The sequence below is a fragment of the Dendrobates tinctorius genome, unplaced genomic scaffold, assembly GCF_039654945.1.
Source record: "Dendrobates tinctorius isolate UK_male_01 unplaced genomic scaffold, ASM3965494v1 ptg000143l, whole genome shotgun sequence".
In the NCBI taxonomy this organism is placed as follows: Eukaryota; Metazoa; Chordata; class Amphibia; order Anura; family Dendrobatidae; genus Dendrobates; species Dendrobates tinctorius.
In genome coordinates, this window is record NW_027361810.1 from 14,023,152 (window position 1) to 14,037,798 (window position 14,647).

The window sequence follows — 14,647 nt, forward strand, 5'->3', positions numbered from 1 at the left end:
TTTTCCACTTGTTCGTATATTCTCCCCTACCTAACCACAGGTTGGCACCGTAATAGACGCCTAATGGCGCACAGCTCAACGTAGGCTGATCCAGGCGCGGACATATCATTGGTGCAACAGGGGCCCTTAGAAGTCGGGGGGGGGGGGGGGCACAGCCGCACCCAAAGCAGGGATAACTGTACATTATGAGGAGCTAATGGGCTGCAAACGGCCCTTATACTGTTCTTGCACAGGGGCCTCTTCCGTCTGTGACCCTATTGTCCTCCCTGCCTCTAGATCACTATATAATGGATGGTCAGAAACAGATACAAAACTTCAACATCCCATAAGTGAATATAATATACTAGACAAAAAATGCCACAAGCGCTAATACTGCAAAGACAACCGGGTAATGTACAGACGCCACACAAAATGCTGTAACAAGCGATCACAGTGTCACATCTATCCCAAAATGGTATCAATTAGAACGTTGCCATGCCCAGCTAAAATGAAAGCTGTCACACAGCCCCATGGACTGAGAAGTGAAAGATCACAAATCACAACCCACCTTTTTTTTTTGTAGCATGTCTGAATTTTTTTCCCACCATTAAAATGATAAAACAAATCTGACACGATTGGTAATGTTGGAATCGTACGGATGAGGATAACTATATTGCCAGGTCATTTTTACCACACAATGTAAGACGTAAAAAACATTCCCAAAAAAACAGAACTGAGTTTTCTTTTTCCACAATGTCAATGTACTTAGATTTTTTTCGCCCGTTTTCCAGTACGTTATATGGTAACATGAAAAGTGCCCTTCAAAAGTACGACTCTTCCTGCAAAAAAACAAAACACAAGCCCTCGTAAGGTTATTTGGACAAATAATATAAAAAAAAAAAACAAAAAAAAAAAACACGGGTCTGAAAAGACGGGGAGGAGAAAATCAAAAACAGAAATCCCTGCTTGAGCACTTGCTCTTTGACGGATTTATCCTTCTAGCAACTATGGGAGACACTTATTTGGTTTGTATGTAAGTCTCATGTTCTTCTGTATCTTTGTACGAGGATAGTTTATACATCAGCCACATACAATAGGAACCTTCCCCTTCTTGTACTGTTCACGGCCTTAAGACCATAAAATATATAAAAACTTATTACAAAATAAATAACTTGTGATATCTGATGATACTTTGGATTAGTCTCCTCTTCTTATAGGTTTATGTACATTGGTATTTGGGAGTTACTGTCATTATGGAAATGTGCTATATAATTGTTGGTTGACTGCTCATCACGTCTATTCCAACAATAGAGGTATCACACGGTGCCGGTGCCATAACGCAGCACATAGGAAGGCCTGGATAGATCTGGATAGACAGGGGGGGCAGTGACAGGTGTAAGCAATTAGTGATGGGGGCAGGTTGTATTGTCTTGGATCAGGCACCTTCACTTACATATCAATCTATGGCCGGGAGGAGACGGCTATAAAGACATTACTTGGTTTCCTTTACACTAAGCTCATGATTAATGACAAAGGAAAACAAACAATCTTATGGTGATTTTATACAAACACCAGACACTTCGTTAAAGCCACACAGGCTTATCTGCATTGTCAGCTTTTCAGTAGCGCAAATATCCAGGAGTGATGGGGGCAGGTTGTATTGTCTTGGATCAGGCACCTTCACTTACATATCAATCCATGGACAGGAGGAGACGGCTATAACGACATTACTTGGTCTCTTTACACTAAGCTCATCACTAATTACAAAGGAAAACAATCCTATGGGGGTCTCACCAGGCACTTTGCTAGGGCCATACAGGCTTATCTGCATTATCAGCTATTCATTAGACCCTCATACATTTCAGATGGAAGTTTGCTGAATCTGACAACTTCAGGGTATTGAATGATCATGTCCTATGTATTGGGGTCTACCCCAACAGAATATGTGGCCAGTAAAATGTCAGCATTTTTAGAAGTGATGAGCCTCATACAGTTGTCAGCTGTTTCCCAATGGAAGACAAGTGAACACTTGACCAAGCGCTCCTGTGTAAGGAGGAGTCTGGAGAGACGAATGTCCGCCTGACGGCCATCTACTGTATACAGGAGACACGTGGCGCTATCTAACCCTCCGTAACCAGAGTAGAACTGATTGTTCTTGTTCCAGATAACCTTTCTATTTTACGTATTCTAAAACGTAAAATGTATCCCCGGTGGCAAAATGAGAAAAAAAAAAAAATACAAGTTTTATCTAAAGCTCATGTCCATCCTACACTATGCATGAAGCTAGCAGCGACACGCCAGGTGTTGGTGCCATATTACAAACAGCACTTGGCTTTTATCAGCAACAATCGCGGTTGTTTATTCCCTTTGAAACGGTTAACGTGTTCTGTACGTGATTTTCTTGGACTCATTGACTTGGAGTGGCCCTTGTCATCCGTGCTGCCGGAAAGGGAAAAAAAAAAAAAAAAAACAAGAAAAGAAAAAAGGAGAAGTCTGTGTTTTGCACAGACAGTTTGTGCAAAACACAACATAAGAACAGCCCGATAGTTATAATGGTTATTTGTTGTATCAGTGAAAAAAACAAAAGATAGACCATGGACGTCTGAATCAGGTCTAAAGTTATGGACAGCCTTGTTCTGACTCCAGGTGAGACTGTACCGGCACGGTTATGGTCATATCAGTATTATTTCCTATTTTAGAAAATATTCAAGTCCAGTCTTATGATTATACAGATTTGTGATACTTTCTACTTTTGGTATCGTCACAACCTGCAGAAAACAACCAGATCGGCGCTGATAACAGATGAAGACAGCAGTTGGTGGCAGGGAACATACTTAGTGACATTGCTCTGGTGGAGAAAAAAAAAAATCAGGTTGGAGGCAGGGGTGCTTTAACCCCTTTCTGACATTAGACATAATAATCCGTCTATGTGACCTGGGTCCATCTGACCAGGGAAGGATTATTTTGTCTGAGGATAGCCTGCACACACGGGTGGTGTGAGGATGATCGCCGCCAGCTGTCAGCTGATTCTGACAGCCGACACCCGGCACCGGGTGGCAGGAGCAGTCACGCACCGCATCCGGCACTTTAATCCCCAAAATGCTGCGATCAAACTAGATTGCAGCATTCCGGGAGACGGCAGAGGGCCGACAGCCCCACTGCCTTTGGATTGGAAACCCACTCTTGAGAAATAATTCCCGATTAAATGTAGGGTATTGGCGCACTCAGGGAAAAATGGACTTCAGTTTGTCGTTTAAAAAAAAAAAAAAAATCCTACTAGACCTTAGAAAAATTGAAAACTTGGGACTAAAACAACATGTTAGTGGTAAAAATTCAATTTATTCTCTCTTCACCTCACAGTGGTATAAAATTCTGCGAGGCAAATGTGGCGTCAATATGACAACTGTACCCCTAGATTAATCCATTGGGGTGTATAGTTTGTAAAACGAGATCACATATAATAATAATCTTTATTTTATGACGTGCTAACATATTCCACAGCGCTTTCCCACATTTTTGTGGGAAAAATGTGATTTTTTTATTTTCACGGCTCAATGTTATAAACTTCTGTTTAGCAACTGGGGGTTCAATGTGCTCACCACATATCTAGATCAGTTCCGTGAGGAATCTAGTTTCTAAAACGGTGTGACTTGTGGGGGGATTCTCATTGTTTAGGTACATCAGGGGCTCTCCAAACAAAACATAACATCCGCCAATTGTTCCAGCAAATTTTGCATTCAAAAAGTCAAATGGCGCTCCATCCCTTCTGAGCTCTGCCGAGCGCCCAAGCAGTGGTTTTGTCCTTCATATGGGGTATCGGCATGCTCAGGAGAACTTACACAAATTTTGGGGTCCATTTTTTCCTGTTTCCCTTGTCAAAATTTAAAAAAAAAAATTGGATCTGAAGTCTATTTTTTGTGAAAAATGTTAAAGGTTAATTTAAAAAAAAATCCTGTGAAGCACATAAAGGGAAAAAAAATTCTTGAATGTGGTTTTGAGCATCTTGAGGGGTGCAGTTTTTAGAATGGTGTCAATTTTGGGTATCAAATAGACTTCTCAAAGTGACTTCAAATGTGATGTGGTCCCTAAAAAAAAAAATGGCTTCGGAAATTTTGCTGGAAAAATGAAAAATCATTGGTCATCTTTTAACCCTTATAACTTAACGAAAAAATGTTTATTCCAAAATTGTGCTGATGTAAAGTAGATATGTGGGAAATGTTATTTATTAACTATTTTGTGTGACATATCTCTGTGATTCAAGGGCATGAAAATTCAAAGTTACAAAACTTTCCAAATTTTCCGGGTTTTTTTTTTCCCCACAAATAAATCGCAAGTCATACCAAAGAAATTTTACCACTGTCATAAAGTACAGTATGTCACAAACTATAATCTCAGAATCATCGGGATCCGTTGAAGCGTTCCAGAGCTATAACCTCATAAAGTGACAGTTGTCAGAACTGTAAACATTGGCCCGGTCTATAACCTGCAAACAATGTTCAGGGGTAAAGGGGTTAAATTATTCCATTACATGTGTGCGGACTGGTTACCAGTCCAGCCTAGGGGCCTAAAGATGTCACCGATCACAAAAATCTCTGTACCCCCATGAAGCCCATCTTGTGGCTAGAGGAGAGATTTTCCTTACTATATAAAGTATTGCAAAATACAGCAGAAGTGATCAAACAAAAGCAGATCCAAGTGCCCCTAGGACACACATGCCAAACTCTGGCCGGCAGGGCGAGTATATTTGGCCCGCAAAGCCAGGCAGGTCCCCAGGCTTGAATAGCACTTTCAACTATTTCTGCATCAGAGATGATCATACAGCTAAAAGTGATGATGGAGGAGGGAGCGTCAGCCGGTGATCTCCCTCCCATCATTCCCCTTCTGCATCTGACGTCTCAATGACATTACAACGATGCCAGATAAGCAAAAGGAACTGAAGACACCATGAAGGGACCCGAGCAGCAGGGGAAGGGGCAGAGTAATCCATTTTATTAATGAGTGGCCATTATACTGTATGGAGCACTATGTGGCACCATTATATTGTATGGAGCACTATGTGGCACCATTATTCTGTATGGAGCACTAGGTGGCACCATTATTCTGTATGGAGCACTAGGTGGTGCCCATCATGTATGGAGAATTATGAAGGGACCATTATACTGTATGGAGGACTTTTTGTGGACATTATACTGTATGGAGGACTTTGTAGCGACTACAGTTGGAGAATCATACTGTGATTGGGGGGTTTTATTCTTTGTCGGGGAGATTGAGGGGGCACAGTAGGACCATAGCACACATATGGTGTGTATTGTACAGGAATTCACTGTGGGGGCATCATACTATGTTTGGAGGGCACTTTTGTTGGCATCATACGTATCTGTATTATTAAAGATTTTTTTTCTCTTTTGCTATTATATATGTAAATTAGGCCACTGCACCATGTACTTTTCACTGCTCTTACATAATAGTATTCCAATTTTTTATTCTAAGATCTATGAATTAAAATATACTTTGTTTGTGGTACATCCTCTTTTTAGTTTCTTTCTATATGAAAAGGTTTATTGTTATATTTGAGAATTAAAAACCTTCAATTATAGACTTTTATATAAATATAAAGCTTTGCCCACAACTTTGTCCAAGCTTTTACTTTTGTCCTTCTGTGTATTTTAGTTTGACATCCCTGCGCTAGGGGGACAAAACATACCGCTCTGGGAAAAATTAAGAGACCACTTCCAAATATTCAGTTTGTCTGATTTTCCTCTTTATAGGTATATCTTTGAGTAAAGTCTAAATTGTTCTTTTACTCTATAAACTTCTGACATGTCTCCGAATTTCCAAGCAATAATTTTTATTTTTTTCGTAAAAAGGAGAAATTGTCAAAAAAAACAAACAAAAACAAAACAGTGCTTTCAGACCTCAAAACAATACTAATGTTTTAACTCAGGGAGAGTTCAGAAATCAATATTTTGTGGAATAACCATGACTGTTAATCCCAGCTTTCCTGCGTCTTGGCTGCTTTCCACCAGTCTTTCACACGGCTTTTGGGTGACCTTATGCCACTCCTAGGACGCAAATTGAAGCAGTTCTACTCAATCCAAGAGTACAGGCCCCAACCACGGAGCTCCGAGCTGACGATCTGGCCAATTACTTCAAAGAAAAAATTGACCAGATCCGACAGGAAATTATCTCCAAATCCCCTCATACCATGCACTGTCCTCCCTCCCCCACTGCATCTAACTCACTCTCTGATTTTGAACCAGTCACAGAAGAAGAAGTAAGCAGGCTCCTTGCATCTTCTCGCCCAACTACTTGCACCAGTGACCCATTTCCGTCACATCTCCTCCAGTCCCTTTCCCCTGCTGTCACCCCTCACCTAACTAAAATATTTAACCTCTCTCTCTCTTCTGGTATTTTTCCCTCCTCATTTAAGCATGCCATCATACATCCACTACTTAAAAAACCATCCCTCGACCAAAACTGTGCCGCTAACTATAGACCTGTCTCTAATCTTCCCTTCATCTCTAAACTCCTGGAACGCCTGGTCCACTCCCGTCTTATCCGCTATCTCTCAGAAAACTCTGTTCTCGACCCTCTCCAATCCGGTTTCCGCTCTTTACACTCCACTGAAACTGCCCTCACTAAAGTCTCTAATGATCTGCTAACAGCTAAATCAAATGGTCATTACTCCATGCTAATTCTCTTGGATCTCTCTGCAGCATTCGACACTGTGGATCATCAGCTCCTCCTCACTATGCTCCGTTCCATTGGCCTCAAGGACACCGTTCTCTCCTGGTTCTCCTCCTATCTCTCTGACCTTTACTGTTTCTTTTGCCGGTTCCTCCTCCTCTCACCTTCCCCTTACTGTTGGGGTTCCTCAAGGATCGGTTCTAGGCCCCCTCCTCTTCTCCTTGTACACTGCCCCTATTGGTCAAACAATCAGTAGATTTGGTTTCCAGTACCATCTCTATGCTGATGACACCCAATTATACGCTTCTTCTCCTGACATCACGCCAGCCTTTCTAGAAAACACTGGCGATTGTCTAAACGCTGTGTCTAATATCATGTCCTCACTATATCTGAAACTGAACCTGTCAAAGACTGAACTCCTTGTGTTTCCTCCCGCTACTAATGTACCTACACCCGACATTGCCATTTCCGTCTGTGGTTCCACTATTACTCCCCAGCAACATGCCCGCTGTCTTGGGGTCATACTTGATTCCGAGCTTTCCTTTGCCCCCCACATTCGATCACTGGCTCGCTCTTGTCATCTGCACCTCAAAAACATTTCTAGAATTCGACCTTTTCTTACTTTTGACTCTGCAAAAACTCTTACTGTTTCTCTTATTCATTCTCGTCTCGACTATTGTAACTCTCTTCTAATCGGTCTCCCTCTTACAAAACTCTCCCCTCTCCAATCTGTCTTGAATGCTGCAGCCAGGATCATATTCCTCACCAATCGTTACACCGATGCCTCTACCTTGTGCCAGTCATTACACTGGCTACCCATCCACTCCAGAATTCAGTATAAACTTATTACCCTCACCCACAAAGCCCTCCATGGCTCAGCACCACCCTACATCTCCTCCCTTGTTTCAGTATACCACCCTACCCGTGCCCTCCGTTCTGCTGATGACCTGAGGTTAGTATCCTCAATAGTCAGAACCTCCCACTCCCGTCTCCAAGACTTTACACGTGCCGCGCCAATTCTTTGGAATGCACTTCCCAGGTCAATACGATTAGTCCCCAATCCCCACAATTTTAAGCGTGTCCTGAAAACGCATTTATTCAGACTGGCCTATCGCCTCAACACATTAACCTAACCTATCCCTGTGTGGCAGAGCCAAAAGTTTTACCATAACCAGGTTCCCAGCATCATGTTCCCACATGCTTTATGCATCCATTAGCCCTCTGTGTCTGTACTGTTACACACTTAACATTATGGCTGGTCCATACAATCAGGGCAACTGTTACCACCCACCTTTCGTGTCTCCCTCTTTCCTCATAGACTGTAAGCTTGCGAGCAGGGCCCTCACTCCTCTTGGTATCTGTTATGATCTATGTGATTATTGTTATGCTGTAATGTCTATTGTCTGTACAAATCCCCTCTGAAATGTAAAGTGCTGCGGAATATGTCGGCGCTATAAAAATAAAATTTATTATTATTATTGTTGGATGGCTTGTGACTATCCATCTTCCTCTTGATTACATTCCAGAGGTTTTCAATGGGGTTCAGGTCTGGAGATTGGGCGGCCATGACAGGATTTTGATGTGGTGGTCTCTTAACTTATATATACAACACCTCTGGCAAAAATTATTTTTACAGCACTCCTGATGATGTAAATTAGGTGGACTTATTAGCCCATATACACAAGTCCATATGGTGTTTTCCCTTGATTGTTGCTCGAGGAAAAGGTTCTGTTATGGAAACTATACATTGCCACATGGGATAACAACAAGTCTATGACAATTTTTACATAACCGGTATATTGTATTGGCCTTAGAAGGTAAATAAGCAAAACACTATGCACTCACCCGTACTATAGCATTTCTGCCGCTGCGTCACTTACACTGTATTTTTCAGACTATAAGACGCAACGCAAGTTATCAGGAGGAAACTAGGGGGAAAAAATGTAATGTGTCAAATGGAGGTTCATCTTACAGTCCAAATCCAGCTTATCAGTGGGGGGACGGAGGTGTTCAGAGGTGCAGCGCTGCGAGTCCTATTCCAGGCTGGTAGAAGGGGTGTGCTCGGTGGTGCGGGGGCTCCGCCGGCATTTTGCTAAAAGCCCAGAGCCCCCCACACTTCCATGGTATTAATGAGGTGGACTCAAGGAAAATGGCCACACAGATGGCGCATGCACAAATTTAAATCTCAAGAAACGAGATCTTGGTGCAGAGACCTCAATCTGCGCTGCCTTTGGCTGCCATTTTTCCCCCGGAGTCTACCGCTTTGAAACCATAAAAGTGCAGGGATTGGGGGCTTTGCCAAAGTACTATCAGAGCCCCCGCACCGCTGAACACCCCGCCCTACCTGGCTGGTACTCATCGCACAGCACCAGAAGTAGATCATAAGCAGAAAACAGAGGGAACAAAGCTTCCAATAGCCCAACCTGAACATTAAAGACCATAAAGTCCTATAATTTGCACTATTTTTGCAGCGCTGCCTCCATTTTTCATTTCTGTGTATTTGAATCACCTCCTTTGCTCTTCACACACCACAAAAAGTGAAAAAAAAAACAAACACAATAATGTGGTATTTAACCAAAAAAATGTGGGTCTCAAAGCAGCAAACTTTTTTTTTTTTTTAGGGGGAGGTGAGAGGTTAATGTTTAAGATTTTTTTTAACTACTAAGATAAAACAGGACAACGCAAAAAATAAATGCTCCTGGCTCCAAAGCAGCGCTGCCAAAAAACAGAGATGGAAACGCTGCATAAAAGGGTTTTCTTTATTGAAGCTACGCGTTTCAGATCTGATCTAGCTCCTTCCTTAAGCTTATACAGACAAATAATACGCAATCAATGTTTATATCGCCCGCAGTGACGTCACAAATCAGGATAATTATTTGTCGCGTGCCACATAATATGCTGATGGAAAAATAAAAGATAATGTTAGATTCATGTATCAATAGAAACATAAAATTCTCACTCAAAGCTTATAATAAAAAATACATCTGAAGAAAAATTCCCAAAATAATAAACCTTACAGCGCCCTACAGTGAATAGTGCCATCCATTAGTGATGAGCGAACGAGCTCGGAGAAGGCGTTATTGACCATGCTCAGGGGGGCTCGAAAAATATGTTCACGTCCCTGCGGCTCCATGTCTCACAGCGGTTTGACCAAAAATAAATATGTTATTATGGCTCTGGGGGAAAAACAAAACAAAACAAAAAAAAAAAACACAGAAATCGCTGCTCGAGCGCTTGCTCTGACAGATTTATCCTTCTAGCAACTATGTGAGATACTTATTTGATTTGTAAGTCTCGTGTTCTTCTGTATCTTTGTACGAGGATGGTTTATACATCAGCCACATACAATAGGACCCTTCCCCTTCTTGTACTGCTCACGGCCTTAAGACCATAAAATACATAAAAACTTTTATTACAAATTAAATACCATGTGATATCTGATGATACTTTGGATTAGTCTCCTTCTTATAGGTTTATATACATTGGTATTTGGGAGTTCCTGTCATTATGATAATTTGCCATTTCATCGTTGATTGACTGCTCATCACATCTATTCCAATAGAGGTATCACACGGTGCCATAACGCAGCACATAGGAAGGCCTGGATAGATCTGGATAGACAGGGGGGCAGTGACCTGGTGTAAGCCATTAGTGATAGTGCAAATATCCAGGAGTGATGGGGGCAGATTGTATTGTCTGGGATCAGGCACCTTCACTTACATATCAATCCATGGACAGGAGGAGACGGCTATAACAACATTTACACTTAATTACAAAGGAAAACAGAATCTTATGATGTTTTACACAAATACCAGACACTTCTTTAAAGCCATACAGGCTGATCGGCATTGTCAGCTTTTCAGTAGACCCTCATACATTTTCCTTTTTCATTGGCTTTCCACTTGCATTTAAATAGCATTGTATAAACTTCAAGACCCCCATCCTTTAATTTCCCTTTGGCTCCCCAACCTTACTTACATCTTCCAGCGATTGTTTGCGGCGTTTTCCTCTTTAATTGGAGGCTTTTTTGCCTTGTCAGTTTTAAAATTGTCAAATTAATAAAAATACATTTGATTTATTTTGGTTTTGTTTGGATTTGCTTCTTGTCAGCTGGGGAGACCTCCGACCTGGTTGAGTTATGAATTTTGAGGTACCCATCACTTACTGTTTTTTTGGACTTATAAGATTGACCTCATACATTTTAGAAGTTTGCCGATTCTGCCGATTTCAGGGTATTGAATGACCATCTCCTATGTATAGGGGTCTCACCCCAACAGAATATGTGACCATTGAAATTTCAGCATTTTTAGAAACGATGAGCCACATACAGTTGTCAGCTGTTTCCCAATGGAAGTGTGTCAAGAGTGGGAGGAGAGGGTTGCATTGACGATTCAACACAATGGGCAGCACTTTGAACACATTTTATACCGATAATTGGTCATAAACTTGTAAATAACTCATGAAAGAATAAAGTTACATTAAAACCAAGCACACCATTGTTTTTCTTGTGAAATTCTCAATACGTTTGATGTGTCACATGACCCTCTTCCCACTGGAAAAAATAAAGTTGGATCCAAAATGGCCGACTTTAAAGTGGCCGCCATGATCACCACCCATCTTGACAGTTTCCCCCCTCCCATATACTAATGTGCCACAAACAGAAGCGGATATCACCAACCATTCCCATTTTATTTAGGTGTATCAATATAAATGGCCCACTAATAAAATAACAAAAAAAAAAAAAAAAAAAACACACACCATCTCATTCTGAAGGCATCAAAACTATGAATTACCACATGTGGAATTATATAATTAACAAAAAAGTGTGAAACAACTGAAAATATGTCTTATATTCTAGGTCCTTCAAAGTAGCCACCTTTTGCTCTAATTATATAATTCCACATGTGGTAATTCATAGTTTTGATGCCTTCAGAGTAAATCTACAATTTTCATAGCCATGAAAATAAAGAAAACTCTTTGAATGAGGTGTGTCTAAACTTTTGGTGTGTGTGTGTGTGTGTGTGTGTGTGTGTGTGTGTGTGTGTGTGTGTGTGTGTGTGTGTGTGTGTGTGTGTGTGTGTGTGTGTGTGTGTGTGTGTGTGTGTGTGTGTATACACATATATAGGAAATCCTGTGTCGCTGATTGGTCGTGCCCGGCCGGAGGAGACAGCGGTCTGCAGCAAGATCTTCTAGGGCCGTGTGCCCGGTGAAAAAAAAAAAATCCAAAATAGATCGCAGACCTCCCAGGCCAAGAGGGGCATCCCCAAAGAAGGTGACAGAGGAAGATCCAAGATAATTAGAGCACCGACCCAGATACCACTGACGTCACTGAAGGTGGAGGAAGATGGCGCCCGCAGCAATCCTCCACAGGAACATCACCAACGATGTGCCCTGCCTTAACAGATGCTGTTCAGAAGGAAATCTCCACACCGCCCAAACATCGGGTAGCGCTGACGTCACCACAGAGGAGGAAGATGGCGCGTGCAGCGGGCAGAGACGGAACCTTCACCAGCGGTGTGCCCAGGGAAAACAAGGTCAGATGAGGGTCCAACCCCCCGGTCTGCAAGGGTCAATCCCAAAGTCAATCCCAGAAGCCTTTCAAAACCAATTTTCTACACCGTCTGAACACCGGGTAGCGGTGACGTCACCGATAGGAAAAAAGATGGCGCCCACAGCGCTCAAAACAGGACCTTTAGCAGTGATGTGCCCCGTGATAGCATAGACATAGACGGGGCAACCCTAAAGAAGGTGAATGTAGACGTCCTGAAGCAAAATTACATAGATGAAAAAACGCTATGTGTAGGTAGGAGCTGCGTTACCATGACGACCGATGTCCCATGCAGTTATATCCTCAGGTGAGAGGAGAGTTTCTCACAAATGACATAAAAACTGAGAAATGTAAATAAAAAGAGGTTTTAATACCTCAGAAAATAGTTTCTCACAGGGACAGGCAATAAATCATTACAGCTGACCAGCGTAACCATAGCAACCCCTCAGGTGCCATTGGAAACAGATAAGATAGAAAATGTCGCCAAAAACAAGAATTGTAGAAAAAAAAAATGTAAAAAGTCTGCATAAATATCTACTATATAATTGTCTAATTCTGTCTGTCTATTTGTAATGGAAATCTCGCGTCGCTGATTGGTCGTGCCCCGCCGGGCGCGACCAATCAGCAACGGGCACAGTCCGGCCGCGAATAGGCACAGAATTTGAACGACGCACGCCACCCCTACCGTCGGGAGATCTGTGGCACTAGACGCGGGTCATCTCCTGCCACACGGAGGTCAGCGGCGACGCAGCAGGGAGATGACCGGCACCAATCTGCCACAGGTGCAGTCCGCTCGCGAATCGTCGAGGGATTTGAACCATGCTTTTCTGATTGGTTGCGCGACTTTACCTGGAAAATCCTGTGTATTCATTGCATTATTCTTAAATCTTCATAAACAAACATATTCTAGAATACCCGATGCGTTAGAATCGGGCCACATTATATTTTATATAATATAATAAAATATATCTATATATACACACACGGCACTATCTAACCCTCCGTATCCAGAGTAGAACCGATTGATATTAGCCACAGTAGCATCGATCGTTCTTGTCCCAGATCATCATTGTATTTTACTTATTCTAAAATGTATCCCCGGTGGCAAAATGAGAAAAAAAACAAATACAAGTTTTATCTAAAGCTCGTGTCCATCCTACACGATGCATGAACCCAGCAGCGACACGCCAGGTGTTGGTGCCATAATACACACTTGGTTTTTATCAGCAACAGTCGCGTTTGTTTACCGTATATACTCGAGTATAAGCCGACCCCCCTAATTTTGCCACAAAAAACTGGGAAAACTTATTGACTCGAGTATAAGCCTAGGGAGGGAAATGCTCCATAGATTATTCCCCCATATGGTGTCCCCAGAAGAAGCTCCATAGATTATTCCCCCATATACTGCCCCCATAAGAAGCTCCATATTGTTCCCCCATATGCTGCCCCCATAAGAAGCTCCATAGATTGTTCCCCCATATACTGCCCCCATAAGAAGCTCCTTAGATTATTCCCCCATGTGCTGCTGCTGCATGTAAAAATAAAAAAAAAATGACATACTCACCTCTCCGTCGCTGGGTGTCAGATACTCACGTATCCTGCGTCCATGGCTGCTCACCACTATCTGCCACGTCATCGGTCAGTGACGTTCAGACTGCAGGGGGCGCGGCGCGCACTAATCACATCACCGCGCCCTCTGCTGTCTGAAGTCACTGACCGATGACAGACAGCAGCAAGCAGCCATGGACGCAGGACAGGTGAGTATCGCTATACTTACCCGTCCTGACGCTGTCGATTGAGTCCCCAGCTTCTCCGCGCTCTCTCTTCCTGCATTCAGCGGTCTTGTGATACCGCTCATTAAAACTCAAATATGCGCATATTCATGAGTTTTAGTGAGCGGTACCACGTGACCGCTGAAGGCAGGAAGAGAGAGCGCGGAGAAGCTGGGGGCTCAAGAGACAGTGTCAGGACGGGTAAGTATGACCTGACACCCCCGCCCCCCTCCCCCTCCCCCTTCGACCCCCCGGTGTATATGACTCGAATATAAGCCGAGAGGGGGACTTTCAGCCCAAAAAAACGGGCTGAAAATCTCGGCTTATATTCGAGTATATACGGTATTCCCTTTGACACTACAAACGTGTTCTGTTCGTGTTTTTCATGGACCCATAGACTTGGAATGGCCCTTGTTATCCGTGCTGCCAGAAAAGAACAAGAAAAGGAAATATTTGTGTGTTTTGCACAGATACGGTCTGCAAAAAACAGGTGAACAGCATGATGGCTATTATTATATATCTGTGGAAGAAAAAAAAAAAAAAAAGACAACTTGTCTGTGCAACATGGATGTCTGAATCAGGTCTAAAGTTATGGACAGCCTTGTTCTGGCTCCTGGTGAGACTGTACCAGCACGGTTATGGTTATATATCAGTATTGTGT

At 42.6% G+C, this 14,647-nt stretch overlaps 1 long non-coding RNA gene across 7 annotated transcripts in view; it reads right to left on the minus strand.

Moving 5' to 3' along the window:
* Positions 1 to 618: 618 nt before the first annotated feature.
* The window catches only part of LOC141049274 (uncharacterized), a 51,186-nt gene continuing 37,157 nt past the window's right edge, over positions 619 to 14,647 (minus strand). For 4 of the 7 annotated variants that reach the window (XR_012220308.1, XR_012220315.1, XR_012220311.1 and 1 more), the window contains one exon: positions 619 to 818. This is a non-coding gene — a long non-coding RNA (uncharacterized lncRNA). Of the gene's footprint in view, positions 819 to 8,511; positions 8,595 to 14,647 lie in introns of all 7 variants that reach the window. The other 3 variants (XR_012220309.1, XR_012220312.1, XR_012220314.1) reach the window with 1 other exon arrangement.